Source organism: Gopherus evgoodei, chromosome 7 (assembly GCF_007399415.2).
Source record: "Gopherus evgoodei ecotype Sinaloan lineage chromosome 7, rGopEvg1_v1.p, whole genome shotgun sequence".
NCBI lineage: Eukaryota > Metazoa > Chordata > Testudines > Testudinidae > Gopherus > Gopherus evgoodei.
Window position 1 is genome coordinate 71,700,174 of NC_044328.1, and position 22,955 is coordinate 71,723,128.

The 22,955-nt window shown below is 45.3% G+C and overlaps 1 protein-coding gene across 1 annotated transcript in view; it reads left to right on the plus strand.

Annotated features, from left to right (window-relative positions):
- Positions 1-211: 211 nt before the first annotated feature.
- The window catches only part of LOC115655590 (cytochrome P450 2H2-like), a 102,342-nt gene continuing 79,598 nt past the window's right edge, over positions 212-22,955 (plus strand). The window contains exons 1-2 of the mRNA XM_030571211.1: positions 212-282; positions 12,316-12,366. The gene's annotated coding sequence lies outside the window, so the exon portion shown is untranslated. The remainder of the gene's footprint in view (positions 283-12,315; positions 12,367-22,955) is intronic.

Below are 22,955 nucleotides of genomic sequence, written 5' to 3' on the forward strand. Positions count from 1 at the left end.
TTTGGTATAGCTGGCCATGGCGGATTGGCGGCGCACTGGGGGAGCGGGTTCATTGCTGGACCCGGTCCTGACTCCTAGTGGCAGGAAGCGGAGGCGGGAGAGGCCGGCGGCGGCATCAGTGCCGGCTGCTGAGCATCCCCGAGAGGAGGCGCCCGGCCGCAGCCATGGATCGGTACCTGCTGTTTGTGAGCTGGGAGGAGCGGAGAGTCCCGTGGCCGGGCGGCACTGAGCGCATAGCAGGTTTGGGCGAGCGGGAATCGGTGGTGGCCAGAGAGCCCTGAGGTGAGAAGCTCACATGCTGCAGGGTCATGCGCTGCCCAGAGCAGCTCCTCCAGACAGAGCCAGAGGGGACTCTCTCGCTAGGGCATTAGTTGCGCTCATGTGGTGTGCCACAGGGCCCCGAGTAGGTGAGCCGACTCGGCCACAGGAATAGGGGAGCCCTCTGCCGAGTCCCCCACACACACACCCAGCCCTCTGCCCTGACCCCCCTATACACACCCAGCCCTCTGTCCTGAGCCCTGATCCCCTCCTCACACACACCCAGCCCTCTGCCCTGAGCCCTGCAGCCCCGCACACTCTCCAGGCCCGTGCCTTGAGCCTTGTGCCCCACACACACCCCAGGCCCGTGCCCTGAGCCCTGTACTCCCCTCATACACACCCAGCCCTCTACTTGACTCTTTTGCCCCTCCTCCATGACCCCAGCTCTGAATCTGGCACCTCCACATACGTCCAGCCCCCGGCTCCCTGACACCTGCACCCCCCTCACATGCTCCCAGCCCTCTGCCCTGAGGCTTGCACCCCCCACATTCCCAGCCCCCCCCACACCCCATGCACCCCTGACATCCTGACTCTTGCACCCTCCTCCATCCCCACCCCTACGCTGAGCACCAAACGGGAGCTCCTGCACCCCCCTACATCCCCACCCCCACCCTGAGCACCAAACGGGAGCTGCCCAGGTAAGTGCCCCCACACCCAAACCTCCTGCCCCAACCATGAGCCCCCTCCCTCATTCTATCTCCTGGCCAGACCCTTCACCCCCAGCCCTGTGCTCAGTGCACTCCCACCCTCAGCTCAGTGCAGAGAGAGGAAGAGAATGGCCAGAACCAGGGAGAAGGTAGGTACCCACTGTATGTGGGCAGGGCCGGGACCCCAGACCGGCAGCAGGCTGAGCGTGGCAGGAGCCAGCAGATGGAACCCCTGAGAGGCAGTGGGCTGAGCCGCTCAGCCGACTGCCGATCAGGGGTCCCGGCCGCCGGCCCCACGCAGCCTGCTGCTGGTTTGGGCTTCTGGCTGCCGGACTCTTGTCAGCCAGGGTCCCGGCTGCAGGCCCCGCACAGCCCGCCGCCAGCCTAGGTGAACAGAACCCCAGCCCAGCAGTGGGCTGAGCGGGCTGGCGGCGTAAGATCATTTTAATTCAATTTTACATGAAGCTTCTTAAACATTTTGAGAACCTTGTTTATTTTACAATACAACACTAGTTTGGTTATATAATATAGAGACTTATAGAGAGAGACCTTCTAAAAACCATTAAAATGTATTACCAGCATGCAAAACCTTAAATTAAAGTGAATAAATGAAGACTTGGCACACCACTTCTGAAAGGTTGCTGACCCATGACCTAAAGGATAGTCCCTATGAGCAAGTGAATGTGGCATTCTCCCAATACTTTGTGCATTTGCCTCCTTTTGGACCTGCTTCTGTAGGGAAAGTCCTGCAGCATGGAGTGGCGATGAATCTGGGTTAATTTTAAGGCCCAGAATCTATCTTAGCGCCCAAGTCTGCAGACTTCCAGTGACTTAACCTGGAGGGTCACTCAAGTGCAAAGACAAATGGTTGTGTGCTCAGGCGCCTCTTGTGTTGATGCATAAAGCAAGGGAGATGGTGCAGGAAGTCTTTCCTTCCTACTCCTTGTGCACTGAATGGGGAGCAGCCAGACTTGTGGTGCTTGTGCTCTCTGAATCCCATTCTCCTCTGACTTACTGATTTCACACAAGTGTGTTTTTTGTGACTTCCTGATTCATGCCAGTGTAACTCTGAGGAGAATCAGGCTTTCTGAGAACAAGCACTAGGGGAGGAGTGGCCAACCTGTGGCTCTGGAGCCACATGCAGCTTTTCAGAAGTTAATATGCGGCTTCTTGTATAGGCACTGACTCCGGGGCTGGAGCTACAGGTGCCAACTTTCCAATGTGCCAGGGGGTGCTCACTGCCCCCACACTACCCCGTCCCGCCCCCATCCCTGAGCCTGCAGTGCTGATCGGCAAGGCTGCCGGTTGCGGGGAGAGCTCATGGGAGGCTGCTTATGTATTACTGTGGCTCTTCGGCAATGTGCATTGGTAAATTCTCGCTCCTTCTCAGGCTCAGGTTGGCCACCCCTGCACTAGGGAGTCAGTGCATTGCGGGGAACTCTGCAACTCCTTATTACACAATAGCAGCAGCTACTGCTATACTGCATATGTTGTCACCCAGCAGCCCTCCTGCAATTATCCTTCCTCCGTGACTGGAATGAGCCTGATTATTATAATATTAGCTTTTGTGTTACTGTAGCATCTAAAGACCCCGGCCAGGATCAGGTTGTCCTAGGTTGTAATCATCATCCTAGGCAATGTATAAACAGTGAGAGAGACACCAACTCAAGAGTGCTGACACAGTAAATAGACAAGATAGATGAAGAGCAGGAGGGGAAACAGGAACAGAGAGCAGGTTAGTAGCTCAGCCAAGAATAGACCCCACGACTCCTGATTCCCCATCCAAAGCCTTAACCAGGGAACCATGCTGTCTTCCATGGGCCTGATTCTTCTTTCACTCACACTCATGTAAATCTGGAGTAATTCCACAGAAGTTAATGGAGTTACATAATCCTAGTACCACTGTGAGAGCACAATCAAGCCTGTTGCTTCTATTAGCTGGTGTCCCATCATGGTGGGCACTGGTATTACCATCAAATCACTCTTTTGAGTGTGGGGTTGGTTTTTTTTTGAGGGGTTTGAGTGATGATGCTTGCTTCGCCATAATTATGGATTACTTTTCTGAATTATCATCATGTTATGCTTCATCTTTGTACCCATTAGAGGCTTGCTGAGGTGAGCCTCCACCTGTGGAACTCCTTGCCAGAGGATGTTGTGAAGGCCAAGACTATAACAGGGTTAAAATAAAGAACTAGATAAGTTCATGGAGGATAGGTCCATCAATGTATATGAAAAATAAAACAGAAATTTGGAGTAGTGACACTACCACTGAGGCCTTTATATATATAAATATATTGTAATTAGTTACTACACAGTACTGTCCATTCATATTATAGGTTATCCTTAAGGCTGGTTGTCACCACCTGGTCAGCTTTACTGGGCAGCTTTCCATTGGGCAGCTTTCCACTGGGCAGCTTTACTGTGGCTAGTTTGTTTACAATGTAATAAGAACAATGTAATAGGGACCGAGCCTTTTATAACACAAGCTATACTTTTGCAATTGTTGTATAGACATTCATTTTCATTTGGGGTGCATTACGAATATTTAACACTAAATGTAATGCTTAACAGCTAAAATAAATGCTCACAATCTTTCATGAGAAGGGGTATTGCTTTCCCTTGCTGAACACTTTGTTTTAGTAACATAACTTCAACAAGTTTTTTAGAGTTAGAGTTAATTTGCTTGTGATACCAATTTTACTTTTAACAGTTTAGAAGCACAAACTTTAACAATTATTGCTCCCCATGAATATAACAAAACAAAACAAAAGCATATAAAATTAAACCAACTATAACATTAAACCAAAATAAATTTTAAATACAGATACATGCAAATACTTTGGGGATATTTGACGGTATACTTTTAAAATGCTTTGCTGTGTTTGGGAGCCAAAGATGGAAACTTGTTAAAAATGTGGAAACCTGTTGAAATTGTTTGGTTAGCTTTATGCATAAATTGTTATTTTAAAACATTTTGGTTATGACATTCTCATAACTATATTTAACAGTGCAAACACATTTATAAAAAGCCCAAACAAGAAATTGACATTTTGTTAGTATTATCTTTACCTTAATGTTGAGGTTTCCCTTTACATTTTTTCTTTGAATAACAATTTAAAAAAAAACTTAAAAAACAAAACTGCGGTTGATAAGAGAATTCTTTTTGTTTGCAATTGCATTATTTGTTGAGACAGAAATATATGTACATATATTTGTAACTAAAACCTTTTTGAACTTTGCACAAAAAATTGGTGTTAATAATACTATGATTATACCCCAACCGTGATTTTAAAATAGTGTGGTACCACATCTCATATATTTTTTAAAAGGGTATAAAGTTGACTTTTGTTGCAACAAAAAATAAAAATAAAAATAAAAATAAAAATAATTTTAAAAAATTGTCACGTGACACACACAACATAGACACAAGACACACACACAGGACATACAGGACAAACTTACAATTAAAAACAAATGGCGCCAGAATTCTATTCATAACTATACAAAATAACTCCACTAAAAATAAAAAGTAAAAAGGGTTAAACATTTGAATAAACAAGTTATTACCTTATTTAAAACTTGTAGCCTGAATTTGATAAAAAATATATTAATATTTGCCAAATGTATTAATTTGGTAACAAGGAATTTTGCATTACTTTATATTTAACATTATTTTAAAACTCTGCTGTATGGAAATAAGAAAAGCCCATATTTCAAATATCAGTTAGTGGTTAGGATTAGAAGCAGAGAGTGCATTTCTGTTGCTTGGCAACCATATCTTCAAGGAATTAGGAATAATTCCAGCTGTTGCATTCCTGAAGGGTTAAAATAATTAATTTACTGGATTTAAAGTTTTTACCTTATTATTTTTTTTCCTTGTTTTGTTCTGTTGTTATTGCTTTATCTTTTGGAGGTTTTTGTAAAAACTATAACTTTTCATTTTTAAAACAAAGAGGAAAAGTAGAAGTGAAGAGAGGCGGGGGGAAAAAGGGGGGGCAGGCGAAGAGCAACCTAGATAGGTAGCGAGACCTGAGCCAAGAGAGATTAACTCTATCAAGGTATTTGAAAGCACAGGCAGCAGCAGCGAGTTCAGCAAACTGAGAAAACATATAAAAGACAAAACTTAACTGGTATGTAAAAATATTTGAGAAAGAAGGTTCTATTTTTAGATATGAGTGTGGAGTGTGGTTCCATGGATCAAAGCAATTGGGAACCTACACAGTTAGGAATTGCGCCCCTGGTTTTTATCTTGGCTCTGAGAGGAGATTGAGAGTAGTTACCTGCTCTTGTAAAACCTGAATTTGTTCCCCCAGTGTCTGTTGCTTTTCTGTGCATGCCAAATGGATAGTGGGAGTGCCCTTTTTTGCTGCAGTTAACTGTTTTTGGGCAGCTCCATGGGTTAATGCATCAATTTTAGGTGTTAACCCGCTTAATTTTAGTTTTTTACTTTGAAATTCTTTTTTATTCACTCCCCTGCGATCAAGTCGCAGCTCCTGTCTCCTAATGTGCTCTGTGAACTGTTCCATTTTTTCCTTCATTTGATTTACCAATTCAATGAGAGTATTGTTTGCTACTCTTTCCTTCTGTGCACTTACTTGTCCCGTTCTGATAGGCACCAGTCTAGGTTCCGGTATAAGTTTAACTGGAACCCAGCTTTTATCATAAGGTGATGGTTGCAATGCAGTGGACCCAGTTTCATGTTTTAATTTTACTGGGACCACCTCTTTCCACTTCTGTCCCCATTCTTCAGGCACAGGGTAACTACCTGAAGCCTGCTGTTTACCACCAATATTTATAACAGGGGACGGCACATGTATTTTTTGTAGGTTCCTTACAGTTGTTTTCAGTGTTTCACTTTGTTCCTGTACTGGTTGTCTCTGGGCTGCTTGCCACCCTGCAAGGGCGGTGGGAGCATTCCAGGGCTGTGTAGCTTCTTTTGATTCTTTTAACTCTTTCTTTCTTACTGTTACTTGCCCTGCTTTTTCCATTACTTGTTTCAGCCATCTCACTGCCATAGACAGTAGTTGCAGAATTTTTGCTTTTTTACTTTTATTACTATTTTTCAGAGCCTCGGATTCTACCATCGCTCTATATATGCCAGTCCATGTTTCCCCACTTTCTTTTTAATCCGTGGGGATTAAAAGGGAGGGGATCAGGGGGTTCCCTAGCTCGAGGTTTTCTGTCATGTTAGATTGCGATTCTTACAGTGGACAGCTCGCTTACTCACCAGATCAGCGGTCCGGGTCACCAGTGTTGTCAGGAGGTGTTGTCGTTAGAAGCACTACCAGTGTGGTGCTCTGCTCTGCTCTCTCCTTGTTGGTATCACTCGGCTGCGTGCGTGTGTTCCCTCTGTGTGGTGCCCCAGCTCTGCGCAGATAGCTGACACAGCAGACCCGAAGAGAACCCCCAATGACCACAGAGTCTAGTAAGGTACAAAGGTACGTTGGCCAGGTTTATTGCGATCTCGGACACAATTGCAGTTCCCTGTAGGTTTCTTAGCCTAATTCAGGGCATACTACGAGAAAGTGCCTCTTGGCAATGGACCTGGCTCAGTCAGTGGCGGGACTTTCCACTGCCCCCTAGGCCAGACAAAGACATCGCCCCAGGGATACATTTTTATACACAGGTACAAACAAGTTACACATCACTCCTGACGTATTGAGGTGCAGCCCCTCTACGTAGTAAGGTACAACCCCTCTACATAGTAAAGTGCCACCTCTCACCTTGTACATGTTGGTTTGATCAAAATAACTCTATCCATCATGTTACCCTTTTGCCCCTGTCATTGGGATGGGTCGGCCTGTTCCTTGTTATCTGTGTGGAATGTGCAAGTATGTGAATGTTCTGATATCTAGTGTTCAGTACCTTTTAGGTACGTATCTTCTTGCAGCATCAGCCCTTTTCTTGCCAGCTTCTGTGTGCAGGGCCTGCCTCTGGCTTAAAGCTTCACTTTGCTTTATGTTAGCAAAGTCTCGGCCATTATTTTAGTTCAGGCCTCAGGCCTTATACTGGGCCTTTATCAGGGCCTTCACTTACTACAATGACTATTAGCCAGGATAGGCAGTGATGATGTTCCTAGCCTCTGTTTGCCAGAAGCTGGGAATGGGTAACAGGGGATGGATCACTTGTTGATTGCCTGCTCTGTTCATTCCCTCTGGGGCACCTGGCATTGGCCACTATTGGAAAACAGGATACTGGGCTAGATGGACCTTTGAACTGACCCCAGTATGGCTGTTCTTATGAGCCATGAGATTTGTTTTTTGTTGTTGTTGTTTTAGCACTTGTTCCATGTAAATGGCTCTGAAGAAGCATCTAGACCTGAAAAAAGAATGTGTATAAGCTGCAAAGCTTGTCTCTCTCCCCAACAGAAGCTGGTCCAATAAAATATACTACCTCGCTCACCTTGTCCTGTTGCTTTAGTCTGCTCAGCTGCTGTGCTAAGGAAATGGTGGAATTTGGAAAGAGGACAGTGTGGCATATTGGCTTTGTTTGTATCAGTGAGCAAGAGTTGCCCCCCCTAGTGACTGGCTTACTTTTGCCATCAGCAGCAGGAGATTTCTGGCTCTAGCATTCAAGGCTGGGGTTTGGGGAGCTAAGGGACCAGAGTTCTAGTCCTGATTTTGTGTGTGTGTGTGTGTACACGTTCCATGGATTTGTTACAGTAGGGAAACTGAGAAATACTGTGACACCCTGATTTTGACAGTGGGCTTGTGAGTCAAGCAAATGGGAAGAAAGGCACCAAGTCTGTGATTCATGGAGTGAAATGAGCAAGAGTAGCTCATTTTGGGATGAATTTCAAAAGGCAGGAGTCCGTTATCCTACATGGAAGGGCTGACCTGAGCCAGAAAAAAACTGCATGCTCCTTAGTGAGTGGTAATTATACAGTGAACAATCGGCAGATGCTGTATTTGCCTGACCTAATGCTCTTCCTGCCTTAGAGATGTAATCACCAGACTGGAGCATGTCTTGCTGCATGAGGAAAGGGCTCTGAAAAAGTCACTCTAACGCGTTCTTTCTACATGATAATGTTGACTGGATATCATCTTAGTCTTCTCGCTGGTCACAGTTTTAATCTGTGAACAACCCAAATGATTCAAAGATGAATGTACAATCAGAGGATGTCTTTGTTCGGAACAGAGTGATCCTTTATTATTTTAATTCCCTTGTAACTCATTATTATCTACTTAACATTTATTTTCCCCTCTCAGCTACAGTGGTTGCCATTTAAAGTCAGCCTTCACCAACAGCTATTTCTGTGGTATCACAGCTATTTCCCATTTTAATGATGGAGAAACCCAGCAGTTCTTTCATATACCACTGTGTGGTAAACACCGGCTCTCTAATGGTGACTGCTGTGCTTTTCCTTCATGATTAGATTGTTATCATTTTATTTGGCAAAGAAAACCAAACAGAACAGCTAGTGTTATGAACTCTCTTATTTAGAGGCGTTTCTGTTGCTGTTTAGTGATCCAAATCTTTTCGGGGGATAAAGGGAGGAGAGAATGCTGGAGTTTCTTCTCACCAAGCCGTTACTTGAACATTCACAATTCTGCTAAGTTCCATGTGGTGAAGTGCAAGTTGTTCTTTGTGAAACGAGCTCTAACACACTGAGATGGTCTAAAGATCTCTGTGTGTACGTAAACTGACGTGCAGCAGTTGCATCAAAAGTCTCTCTCTGATTCAGTGTGCTTATCTCAAGACCGCCTAGCATTACAGTGATATTCCAACTAAAGTGGGTGTGTGCTCAGGAGCTAACACTGGAGGTGTAGGTGCATATGTGGTGACTATGTAGTGGAGAAGAGTGCACTAGAAGTACCATACATGAATATTTTTGCGGAGGAGGGGTGATGTTACATGAAGAAGATAAATATTCCCATTCAATATTTCATAAGGAATTATTCACCCAAGAGGGTTTTCTGGATTATTTTTAATTACAGGATGATCCTTTTGAAATAACAGTACTGATTGTACTGGTTAGTCTGAGTGGTTGAAGCCCTTTATAGGTATGATCTCTAACAATACATCAGTAAAGATAATGTGAGCAGCTGTGTCTCAGCTGCTCAGAGCATCCAGCAGATAAAATCACAATCCCAAGAATTCAGCAGCAATTTTAGTTTCTTTGGTGTGGGTTAGAGCAGATTTTTCTCTGCATCATTTATCACATTGTGCACATATGGCTCCTGTACTTCATCCCATTCATTCTTACTAATTTCAACCTGTCCTTTTCAACACACCTGAAGAAGAGCTCTGTGTAGCTCAAAAACTTGACTCTCTCACCAACAGAAGCTGGTCCAATAAAAGGTACCCGACCCGCCTTGTCTCCCTTTTTAACACAGACATGCCTGTGTATTCAGTAATGATTCCTAACTTGGAACCTGCTGAAGGTATAGAGGTGTTTGGAGGAGGGTTGGGGAGCACAGAGTTAGCATGAAGAAACTTTGATCATTTCATTTTGTCTTTAAGGCGTTTGAAATCCAAGCCCTAATTTTCAGGCTCTCAGTGGCATGGAGTTATGTATTGTATGCCCCAGGCAGACGCTCCCTCACAGTCTCTCTCCCTAACCCACATGATCTTCCTTTACTTCACCTCCCACCCCATCGCTAGAGAGGGAAGTGAGTGTAACCCCACGGGTTATGTAGCTTTCACCATGCTCACAGGCCTGTGCCATTTTCTCTTCAGCAGAGCTTGTGAGCGTGCCCTCCAACCTTGCAGCATCATTCTTCCTTCCTCTGCCATCTCTAGTGTCAGCGAAGTTTCTCTGTTGCTGTAGTCACATTTCTGTTTGATGTGGTGATGAGATTGGATACTCAGCCACATAATGCAGTACTTTCTTGCAGTAGCACAATCCAAGATTAACTTCTCAAATGCCCCCAGTGTCTGTCCTCTCTCATTGGCTGCTTGTTCTTCTTCCTGTTCCAGACTTGCCAGGAACACTAATTTGTATGTAATAAAAATACTTCTCCAACTCTAAAACCAGTTTCAACCAGCACAGTCAATGGTGATTTAGGCCCAGTTACTCCAGGGCTGTATTTGGCCCCTGCTGATTTTAAATTTGACCGTCAGTTGCCTTGTACAAGATCTCAGTGGCACACTGATTGGCACTTCATTGAAAGAATGTTTATTGCCATGCACAAGAAATAGCTCCTCCTTCCTGGTGTTCTAACTGCTACATGGAATAACATGCAGATCTGGGGGAGCTGAATACTGTGCTCTGTATTTGCAAGCGCTATGGTAACCAAGCAGCTGCCTCTTCCTGCTCACTGCTTCCCTCAACTCCTCCCCTGCCAAACAGGCATGTCTCACTGACTATGGAGAGCATGGAAGAAGAGTCAGTTGTTGTCTCCCTGGCACATTCCAGCTGGATAGAAGGAGGGAAGAAACAGCTGCTGGTATTTAAATGCAGCTCAGCCCTCACTGATGAAATCTTGTTGCCTGCTCGTCCTTCCCATCTCCCTGCACAGAGCTTTTGACCAGTGCTAGGTTTGTGCTCATGAAACAAGCCTCCTGAAACATGATAATGTTAAAGTGTGAGGTTAATGCAGACCTGTAATCCGCACCTGCTGAAGGACTAACCTGGCTTTACACTGGCTTGACGTGGAATTAGTCGTTAATTGTCACCTTAATTGTAGCCAATCACAACCAGCACCCACCATAACATGCATGTAGATTTCATGTCTAAACTGATCTATGAGTACTGAAATCGACCTGATTTATGTATTTATATATTTAGTTTTACCCTTTCTCTTGGGCATAGTATTTAATCTCCCAGCTGCCTCAGTGGCCATCATCAGTGCTGTTTGGTGTCATATTTCCTGTCAGAGTCCCTTTTGTAGGATATAAAATGTGTCTCTTAGAGAGTAAAGAGCCACATAAGGAAAGTGAAACAGTTTGGTCCCTAAGGTGTCAAACAGAAGGGCATGTTTTTGGCAGCTCTCGCACAGGACCAGTTGTTATGGAAACGGCTGATAAAGGTGCCATATATTTTGAGGGCTAGTCTCAAACCAAAGCACCAGATCTGACCACCCCAAAGCTTGAGGAAGTTGGATCCTGATTTGCATCTAAACCTTGTGGATTGTCCTTATGTCTGGTATTTTTCTAAAAGAAAAATGTCCCTCTTGGATTCCATCCAGAACAAGCAAGCAACTTCCTTGCCAGATAAGCTGCTTTCACAGTCTCTCAGCATTGGAACGGACATGCCTGATCACACTCACGACTAAATCACATTACATGTAGAAAGTGGAATGGATAGGTGGAACTCAGAGGTGCTCAGCTAACAAAGGTGATGAGCACAATATAAATACCTAAAGGTCAGACTGGCAGGTGAGAGAGATAAAGAGGCTGCATAATGTATTCTTTACTGGATACAACTGTATGGATACTTGTGGAAACAAATACAGCACCTGATTAATTTCAGTTACATGACTGAACAGAATCAGCAGATCTTCTGCAACTCCAGCTGTCATGGTGTTTCCAGCTCTGTGTAACTCGGAAGCTTGTCTGTCACCAACAGCAGTTGGTCCAATAAAAGATATTACCTCATCCCTCTTGTCTCTCTAATATCCTGGGACCAGCATGGCTACAACAACACTACATACATATAGTGTTTCCAGTGTGATAATGCTCAGTGTTCCTCAAGAAAAGGCAGTTACGTGGTATTTTGTACAGACGCTCCCTGAGTTACATAAACCTGACGTACGCAAATCCGAGCTTCCGGAAAAAGTTCTGTTAGATAGAAATAGGAAGATGTGGGGGGGTTGCAGGTTTTTTTTTGGTTTTGTTTTGTGTGTGTGTGTGTGTGTTTATAATGGTCGGAGATACGTTTCCAACTTTTGCAAAATTCGAGTTACGCAAGGCATTCCAGAACGGAAGGCTTGCGTAAGTCGGGGAGCATCTGTATTATGAAATGACATGGATGTAATTTATTCAGCAGTGTTTTGTGATATAACTGGAAACCTTTTCCTGAGTAAGGACTGTAGAATTTCTCCTGGAGTGATTATAATTTCTCAGCAGATAAGAGGGGTGGGATTCATTTCCAAAATAACTGCAATACAGAAAAATGGTTTTGCAATATTGACTCAGAACATGAGGGCACTATCTTAATATTCCCCAGTTCATGCAAGTCTTTTCTAGTTGAGTTCTGTGTGGTAATATAGCCATTACAGAGATGAAAGGGCCCAATCATACTTCCACAGGAGTTTGTGGCAAAACTCAGATTGACTCCAATAGGAGCAAAATACTATAAATATTTGTTCTGGTATTTCATCTGTTTATTTGACTGTTAATATCTGGTTTAACACCTCCACCCATCAGCTCTCTGTTACTCCAATGATCCTTTTCTGTTCTCTTTCAGAATGAGAAGGCTTTGGGACATTCTGTGAGCCATTCCAGTAACATCTCAAAGGTATGGTATGCAATGGATTACGGTCTTTGGTAAATTTGAATTTGTGTGGTTTTGTTTTTTCAGATATGTAGGATATACATTCTGTAGTGATCAACAGAAAATGCATTTATAATGATGGCTAATTGTAATGGAAGAAGGCACTTTGTCTAAAAATTAGAATTGGGGATAATCTGTTCCTGTGACATACCAAGTGTACAATCTAGTCTAGTGAGTAGCTGTGTCACCCCTGCTCTCTAACCTGGCGTGCCCTTTACACTGCGTTGCTGTTGTTGCCTCCACTTCTGGACTGCTCACAATCAGCCTCCAGCATGTAAGTCACACCCAGCTATGGCTGTTTGCACTTGCAGCCTGCCAGTAACACCCAAACTTTTACCAGCCTGAATTATACTACAAGGTGACTCCCACATTCACCCAGTCCCAGATTTTCTCCAGAAACGTACATCTTGTACTGCCCATCTCTCTCCTGGACAATACAAGCTCATATAAAGTCCATTGTTTTATTAATAGAAACGATATGCAAAAATTTTATTGCCTCAAATGAAATTTCCCAGACACTTCAGTTCAAACATGCTGGATTAGATAAAACAAACAAGTTTATTAACTACAGGGATAGATTTTAAGTGAATACAAGTAATGCAGTAGAAAAATTAGAAATGGTTACAAGAAAAACAGAAATAAAATGCAACTAGTGCCTGACTTAACAAGCTACATTAAATTCAAAACCATGTTTTTCTCACATGTTCTCAACAATCTTACTGGCTGCACTGGTTAGCCAGAATGCCTTCTTTGTAATGGCTGCTTCCTTTGTTCCTTCTGGTTCAGTGAATCAATGGACAGTGAGAGAGTGGAGGAGGTGGGGGGCCATTGGGGTGTCTGCCCCTTCTTTTTGTAGTCCAGTCCTCCATTTGAGAAGCATCTCTAGCGGGGAGCATGGCACTAGGAAGACTGTGTGAACAGGAGCCCCTGCTGTTTCTTTGATAAAATGTGGATGTCTTGCCCATGCCCCTTTTCCTGCCAATGAATAGCTACTTAGCAGGTAGTGGCCCATTGACCTTGTTTACACCTGGCTGAGGTGTCAGCTTGTCCTTTGTCTTGGAGGAACTAGTTTGGCCACTCCACAGGCTTGGAATGTGTTTTAGTGAAACCATACAGTGGGATCTTATAAGTTTACATACAGTGTTGCTACACATATTTTACTAGAACATTAATGACCAGCAGATTATGAGTTTCCAAATGATACCTCATATGGTGTTCCTTGTACAAAGATTACCACAATAGCGTGCAAGGGCTGAATACAGGGTTACTGCTGTCACAGTTCCTAATAATGGAATAGTATTTAGGAAACTCATGCATGAAATACTTCTGAAAGTCATTTCCCTTTAGCCTTTTCGGAATCTGGGATCTCAGCTCAAAGGGCTGGATTGTGGGTAAGGCCACAGATGACATTAGGGGAGTGCAGAGGGGCTGTGCTGACTTAGACAGAATTTCTCCTGGGATGGACAGGCTCCAGTCCTTCCCCCACTGAAGTAGCTGATACCAGTGGTAGTGATAGGTTGGATGGAGGAGTCCTGCCATTCATTCAGTGCTAGGACCATGTCTGTGATTGGCCTTTACACAAGTGAAGTTGGGGGGCAGTTCTCTGCAATGTTTTCTTCCTCCTGTTCTCCTGCTCAGAGGCAGTCTCAGGGGAGACCTTTGGTATATCTGATATGGCTGAGTCAGAAGGCTCGGATAGGTGGCCGTTTAATATCTGAGTGCTCTGCCTTCTACGGATGACACAAGGGAGATGATCCCTTTCCCACAGAGTTTACAGTCTACGAAGTAGATTGTCACTTTGCAATCTGCCCTGAATAAGGGTGAAATGTAATTGTACCACTCGAGGCACAGACCAAGGCGGGAGCAATGACTCTGCGAGGCTTTATCAGTAGCAGGTTACAGTCCCCTCTCACCATGCTGGCTCAGCTCTGCAAGTCAATGAACTGAGGCTGGGGGATTGGAGTCAAGGCTCTGCTCATTCCCTGGCCCTGCCCACTCACTCCCCGCCCAGAGGAAGTTTGTTGTCAGCGAAGTGTGGTATTTGTTCCCTGGAACAGTGTCTACAATTACGCTAACACATGTATGCTTGGTACAAGGGACTAAGATCAGTTAGCAGCAGGACCTTCCACTGCCCTGTAGGTTAGACAAAGGCTTAAGGGAAAGTATCCTGACATTTATAGGCTGAGGCAAACAACTGGACTATACAGCTTACATCCTACCTTTATGTATTTTTTGACATCTGTTTGTTACCTCCCTTTGTTTATATTGCTCAAAACATCCCTATTAATCATTCTGTTAAACCATCGTATCTTGCACTAGATTGGGATGTATCTGTACTAACCTTGAAATGTACAGTAGAAGTTATGAACACCTCGGGAATGGAGATTGTTTGTCTCCCTGAACAAAACGTTGTGGTTGTTCTTTCAAAAGTTTACAGCTGAACATTGACCTAATAGAGCTTTGAAGCTACTATGCAGAAGAAAAATGCTGCTTTTAACTATCTTAATTTAAATGAAACAAGCACAGAAACAGTTTCCTTACCTTGTCCATTTTTTTTAAACTTTCCCCTTATTTTTTTTGAAGTAGTTTACATTTAACACAGTACTGTACTGTATTTGCTTTTTTCCTCTGCTGCTCCCTGATTGCATTCTGCTGGTTCCAAGTGAAGAGTGTGGATGACTGGTCAGTTCATAACTCTGGTGTCCGTAACTCTGAGATTTTACTGTATTTACTAACTATCTAATACCTAATATGCTAGCAACAACTCTACCAAATTCATAAACTTATAAACATCTACTCTGATAGTTGGCCTAACTTTAATTCATGACCTCTGGTTCTGGCCTCAGATCTTGTACTAGTGCTCCAGGCTCTCTCTGCCACATTCCCCTGCTTTTTGTTTACCCATCATCGTGGAAAAACATAATGCATGGATTGAAAATGAGCCAGTGATTGTATGCACTGTTTCTTGGCTGTTTTGCTTTACCTATCCATACATTCATGCCCCAGATGTCTAATGGTCTGCATGTTCCCTTGTATGATCTGTAGACAGTTTTCTTTTTCCAAATGTTCTTAGTTCCATATTGTGGCCCTGGGAGTGTTAGGTCTGGGACTTGGTTTGAGAGAGAATAGTTTTAAATTCATTTTTCAAAACTGGGATAGGCACTATTACAATATAATCTACAGTTTTTTGTACATAAGGAGTAAAACAGGAATTTGCAATAGTGACATCACAACTGAGGCCTTCGTATATATATTTTTATAATTAGTTATTACATGGTACTCTACATCCAGGTTATAGATTGCCCTTACTGCTGGTTGCCACCATCTAGGAAGTTTCTCTCTTCCATTGGATTGGCCACGCACTGGAGTTGCGATGTCAACAACTTTCCTGGCATAACAAGCTGGGCGTGGTGCTCTTTAGGTTGTATTGCTCTGTGATACTCCAGTAGTTGATGTAGATCCAGTTGCTTCTTGTAGATGCTGTTTTCCAGATAACTTACTGAATGGACAGTAACCAGTTTATCAGATATTGCTGTCAGGATTCAATATTGGTAATTTGATACTAAACAAAATTGTTTTGAATAGTATGTGCAGAGTACATCACAGCTCCAGAGTTATACAGAAACCTTCTCCCTTTGTATACATTACGCATCTCATTGTCGTTCTGTGCATTGCATCACACATTGCAGGAACCAATCCCTGTGCAGCATGCGCTGTCCATGATTCAACTTCCTCTTTACCTCATCTCTGCACTCTTCGTACCAAATTAGTGGTGTTAATGGACAGGGGTCCTATGGGTGCAAAGAGATTGGTCACCAGTGGCTCCCAATCAGCGTTGTCTGTCACGGCCTCTGTCACATTCTCCTTTATCTTTACACTTGGCCATAGAGCATGGGTCCCATTCTGAGTCAGAGAGGTGAGGTTTAGACAAAACTCATCCAGGCTCCCCCAGCATGGTGATGGTCCCCACTGAAAAGCTGTGATATCCCAGAGCACATACTGCGTACCGGAGCCGTACCACCTCCCGCATTCTCTCTTTAATGACTTGTTAGGCCTAACCTCCCTTGCTTGTGGTCAGGTTCATTTGGGCCGAACAGTCACAGAACCATCTGTGCTTGATTCTTTTACAGCAATCTGTGTTTATTTCATCTCCTCCTTGTGTTGCTGTCTCCACAGTGGATAATGCTGTTTATAGGTACCATTCTCTATTGGTCCCATACTGTTAATAAATACCAATTCTTTAGGACACCCTGTCCATCTGGGAATAGCAATCATAACTGGCACAGTCAAGTTATTAATTTCATGTGGTTCCCAGGGTCCAGGACCTTCTAACTTTGCAAACTGCATATATTTTTTTCCAGTGGTATGAATTCCTTTTTCCACTCGTATGATCCGGATAGATGTGCTGTTTTAACAACCTTGATCACTTCCCCTTTGTTTTAATGGCTTGACCTAATCCATCAATTATTGAGTTAATTTTAAATTTTAATTTCTTAATATTTGCAAACTCCCCATGCCACTCTGTATGGTTATCACAGTGTCCTGCTGACTCTACAGCTGGGTTCTGTTTTCCTGCACGTCCACCAATCATTTTGGGCCTACTAAAATACAATTGTTTTGCCTAGAAAACCCCAGACTTGTTTATATGCCACAACATTCAACATTTCTTTACCAATTTGCTTTTTCCTTGCCTTTATATTGTTCTCTGCAATTAGCTGATTAATTTTGGCTTGTATTTGGGTAAGCAGTTTAGCAATGTCATCCACATTGTAAATGGTGCACTGTTTCTTCAGTAGCCAAGCCCTAAATACCATGAATTACAGGTTCAGAGAGTTTCCGCTGTCTGGTGGTTACAATAGTTAATGCTCTATTATAAGCGCATATATACAGTGACTCCTCACTTAAAGTCGTCCCAGTTAACATTCAAGTATCAGAGGGGTAGCCGTGTTAGAATCCTGTGGCACCTTATAGACTAACAGAGGTTTTGGAGCATGAGCTTTCGTGGGTGAATACCCACTTCCTCAGATGCATGTAATGGAAATTTCCAGGAGCAGGTACATGCATCTGAGGAAGAGGGTATGCTCCAAAACGTCTGCCAGTTAACATTGTTTTGTTATTATGTTGCTGATCAATTCAAGAACATGCTTGTTTAAAATTGTGCAGTGCTCCCTTCTAACTGCCTGCTTTGTCCACTGCTTGCAGGAAAAGTAGCCTGTTGCAGCTAGCTGGTGGGGGCATTGGAGCTGTTGGGTCTAAACTTTTGGTGAACTTTGGAGCCAAAAAACACCCAGACTGGCCGTCTCTGCATAATCCTTTCTGAACCTTTTTTTGAACAAAGCACTGACCTGCAAACTACTCATGACACCCCCTTCCTCAAGTAGCCATTAGCCTTTATCTCTATGCATTTACTTGTTAAACTTGCTCTTCCTGTAAAATCTTGATTGATTATGCATGACCATTATCTTTTATTAATCACTTTGTTTACTTCTGTGTATAAATATTGATGCTCACCCCTAATAAAGGCGCCACACTTATTCTAAAGCTTTTGGGGTAGTGTGAGCCCGTTGATCAACGCATTAGTGTCTGGTCTCTGACAGAATTGTGTGCCCAAAATTCCAACTCCGCACGAGCTTGGGTGTTGGAGAGGTGAGTGAGGACTTGCTTTATTACCTAACAATTTGGGGGCTCGTCCGGGATTCCTTCTGGTGCGGTACCTCTGTCCAGTGGTCAGACCACTCATATATGAATTGGCAAGGCGCCACAGGAGATTTCTCCTAGCCAATTCAATATTGAGGGGTCGTGTATTGGACAGCAGGGTAAACGCCAGTTGGAGGGCTCCTGTCAGACACCATGGGTCAAGGGACTAGCGTGCCTCTTGAGAGTCCGTTGGGGATTGTAAATAAGTTATGGAACGAAGGGAAACTCCCAGTACAGACAGGAATGTCTAGGAAGAAGTTGTACACACTATGTGTAAGGAATTGGACTGGGTATACCGCGGTATTGGCCGACTCGGAGATGAGGTGGCCTTCGTATGGCTCTTTCGAGCAGGCTGCCTTAAGAGGAGTAAAGAGCCAGATCGAAAAAGACCATCCGGGACAGTTATGTTACTGGTTTTGTTGGGACACAGCAGCAGAGCTGTGGAAATCTTTAAAAATTATGGCAGTCAGGTACTCTCCCGAGAGTGAACCCCCTCCAGGTTATTTCGATGAAGGGTGTAGACCACGGCGTGTTTTGACTCGTCAGCTGGTCCCCTCTGCACCTGCCCCTATTCCTCCGCAAGGGGACTCTCTCCTTGTAGCAGAGGGGAATCTGCAGGATCCCAGATTGGAATTTGTGCAGAAGGATGAGGAGGAATTGGAGGGGCAAACCTCGGGAGGAGTAGTTACTAGGCTTAGGTCCAAGCAGGTACAGCAGGGTGCATGCCCCCCCCCCCCGAGGATAGCCCAGAGGATGTCTCCGTCAAATCTCTTGCGAATAATAAAAGTATAGTTAGAGAGATGCCTTTACAGGTGCACGATCAACCTTATATGGGCAATGATGGACGATTGCAACATGCTAGTATTGTGGAATATAAAGGATGGCTAGAATGGGATTTGAAAGAGTGGGGACAGTTGTCAGGGTCTTTTGGGGAAAATCCCCGAAAGATCATAGAACTTCTAGAAAGATTGTTTTTAAGTTATAATCCTACTTATACGGATGTGGATCAGTTGTTAAGTAGAGTTTTGACCGGAGAAGAACGTAGTAGATTGTGGATGGCAGAAAGGACATGGGGAGATAGCAATGCAGCTAATCTTACTTGGATGGATAGGCGGGATCTGGCCGCTGGCTGGAATCCCCTAGACTGGACTCAGCTAAGGCTGACTCAGCTGCGAACAGATAGAGAGCGATTGTTAGAGAGACTCAAGGAAATGGCTCGCCGCTCGCCTAATCAGGCTAAGTTCATGCAGATTCGGCAGGAATCTGATGAGCCGCCCAGAAAGTTCTGGTCGAGGCTATTGGAGGGGGCCCGAATGTTCACTCAGATGGATCCTGAGAGAGAAGCAGACCACCCTACTCTTATTTCATTTTTTGTGAATCAGTCGGTGCCCCCTGTAAGGGATTACTTCTTAAAGTTTCGCCCTGGTTGGGGAGGTGAGTCAGTCACTTCAGTGTTGGAAGTAGCTGATTTTGCCTGGGAGAAAGAAAGGGAAAGTAGTAAAAAGAAAGAGAAAAAGGAAGAATATAAGCTGATGGCTTTAGCTTTTCACGGTGGTGTTCGAGGCAAAGGCCGTGACCGTGGCAGGGGATTCCAGGGTGCCCGGGGAAGAGGGTCCTGGCGACCCCAGCCATCAGGAAATTGTTTTCAGTGCGGACAGCCTGGTCACTTTAAACGTGAATGCCCCTGGGGACGCCCAGAGGGTCTGGTTGCATCCGCAGATGCTTATACAAGTGAGGAATACACCCCTGCACCACCAGCTCAGCCCATCCCCCAGGCCTGGATCAACTACGGGAAACAGCAGCAGCCGCAGCAAACTCAGCCTCCTCAATGACGGTACCCCGGGGGCGAAGGCAAACAATGTGCTGGTCTTATTTCCTTAATGTCTTTAGCCGGCTCCTTTCTCACTTTCTCCCCTCCCAGCAAAGAGCCTCGTTTAACCCTTTCAGTCCAGGGACTGCCTGTCTCTTTCCTCATTGATACTGGGGCTACTTTCTCTCTTTTAAATCATGCCCCCTCTCCCTGGCTATCCTCTGAGGTTAAAACTGCGACTGGGGTGGAGGGCAACCCACAGTCTCTGGGACTCACTTTGCCTTTGAATGTTATTTATGCTGATAAATGTTTTTCTCACCGTTTTCTTTTTTCCCCAGCTTGTCCGATCCCTTTGATGGGCCGGGATTTACTCTGTAAGCTTGAGGCTACTTTAACCTGCACTCCTGAAGGGGTAGGATTATTGATGACAGTATTAGGAGATTCGGCCCCTACTCAGGGTAATTGGGAAACACCTCTCTCTCTCTCCCCTGACCTCACTGACTTGCCTTCAACCCTCTGGGGAATTTCTGACACTGATGTTGGCCTGCTCCTTTCGGCAGAGCCCGTAAGGATTCAGGTAAAGCCTTCCTTAACCCCCCCGTCAGTCCCTCAATACCCCCTGTCGCTGGAAGCCCGGGAGGGCATCCGCCCCATTATCGAGGGATTCATTGCACAAAAGCTAGTCCGCCCTCAGCGCACTCCCTGTAACACCCCTATACTGCCTGTCAAAAAGCCTCCTAAAAAGGACGGAGACCCTGTTCGTTGGCGCTTTGTACAGGATCTACGAGTTGTTAATCAGTATGTGGTCCCTCTTCATGCAGTAGTTCCTGACCCAGCTACTATCATCAGCCAAATCCCCTGGGATGCTGAGTGGTTCACTGTTATTGACTTAAAATCAGCTTTTTTCAGCATTCCTGTGCACCCAGACTCTCAGTATCTCTTTGGTTTCACCTGGGAGGGACAAAGTTATGTCTGGCAACGACTTCCTCAAGGCTACAGAGACAGCCCCACGATTTTCAGCCAGTGCCTCCGCCACGACTTGGAAGGTTTCACCAGTCCGCAGGGATCCACATTGGTCCTATACGTAGATGACATCCTATTAGGTAATCACGAAGAAGCTGCCCTCCGCATCGATGGTAAGGCACTTTTATTATACCTACACACCAGAGGCCACAAGGTAGACCCTAAAAAGATTCAGTGGGTCTCACAGAAGGTCCGATATCTGGGCTTCCTGTTAACCCCAGAAGGAAGACAGATGGACCCAGCCCGCATAAAGACTATTCAAAACTGCCCTCTACCGAACACCAAGAAACAACTTCGAGGTTTCTTAGGATTAATTGGCTTCTGTCGCCCCTGGTTGCCGTCCTGCGGGGAGTTAAGCAAACCGCTCCACCGACTCACTGCTAACCTTGCTCCTGACCCTTTGCAGTGGTCCCCGGACACTATTCAAGCCTTTCAGTTACTCAAGGACAGTGTGGCCTCCTCCATGTCTCTCCTCCCCCCCAATTACAGCAAACCCTTTCACCTTTTTGTCCACGAGAGGGGCGGAATTGCTAGTGGTGTCCTTACCCAGCTGAGCGGGCCCCACCATTTCCCGCTTGCTTTTTACTCTCAGCAAATCGACCCTGTTGCTCAGGGAACCCCATCCTGCACCCGGACTCTGGCAGCAGCTGCCCTGCTGATCACAAAGGCAAAGAGCCTAACCCTGGGTCATTTTACCACGGTTTGGACCTCTCATGCCTTGTCAGCCCTTCTGCGTAGGGGCACAACCCAAGTCTTTTCGGCCCATCGTCAGCAACAGCTAGAGGCCGAACTCTTAGAAGACACTAACCTAATTTTTGAAAGGTGTGGACCCCTTAATCCAGCTACCTTGCTTCCTGACCTGCCAGTCCCCCAGGACCAGCACGACTGTGTGGAAGTAGTTTACAGCATCTTACAGATAAGAGACAACCTGTTTGACGTGCCACTGGACAACCCCGATTGCATCCTCTTCTCGGACGGAAGCTCCTTCTATGTTGATGGCAAGCGTTTCACTGGTTATGCTGTCACCTCTGAATGGGACATTCAAGAGGCCGCCTCACTGCCAGGCAACTGGGGAGCCCAAGCCGCTGAACTCTATGCCCTGGCCCGAGCTTGCCAGTTGGCCGCTGGTAAGACCGTTACCATTTTTACTGATAGTAAATATGCTTTTGGAGTTGTGCATTGTCATATCCACCTCTGGAAGTTTCGAGGTTTCCAGACAGCTGCCGGTAAACCCATTCAGCACCTCCCCCTCATCCACAAGCTTTTGGACGCCCTCCAAAAACCCTCTGTCCTGGCTGTAGTTCACTGCCGGGCCCATACTAAAGATAGCAGCCCCGTTACCCGTGGGAATGCCCTGGCTGACGCCTCCGCCAAGAAGGCTGCCACCTTACCTTTAGCCATGCCCACATTGGCTATTGCAACCTCCTCCTTTACTCCACCGCACCCTGTACCAGTACCCGCTGCTGAACTAAAATCATGGGAAAGCCTCGGGGCCACTCTGGTCAAAGGGACCTGGCTTATGCCAGATGGCCGAGCCTGCCTCCCTCGCTCCACATACCCCGTGGCAGTTCGCTGGCACCATGATAAAGGGGGTCACTACGGCACGCACGCCCTCGTGGACACTATCGCCCGCTTTTGGTATGCTCCAGGCATTCAACCCTATTGCCTATCAATAGTGAAAGCATGCAGCACATGTCAGCGTAATGGACCTGCTCCACCTCTTAACAAAATTAAGGGTGGAAGACCTCCGCCTGCTGCTCCATTTCAACATCTTCAAATTGATTTTGCAGATATGCCAAAGGCTTTTGGGAAAAAGCACCTCCTTGTTTTGGTTTGCCCTCTGACTTCCTGGGTCGAAGCTTTTCCTACTGCTAATTGTACTGCTGCCACAGTGGCGAAGATTCTCCTTAGAGATATTGTACCCCGTTTTGGCATCCCTCTTGTGCTCGACTCAGATCGCGGACCTCACTTTACTGGTCATGTCCTTGGCCATTTAGAACAAGGACTGGGCATTTCACACTCC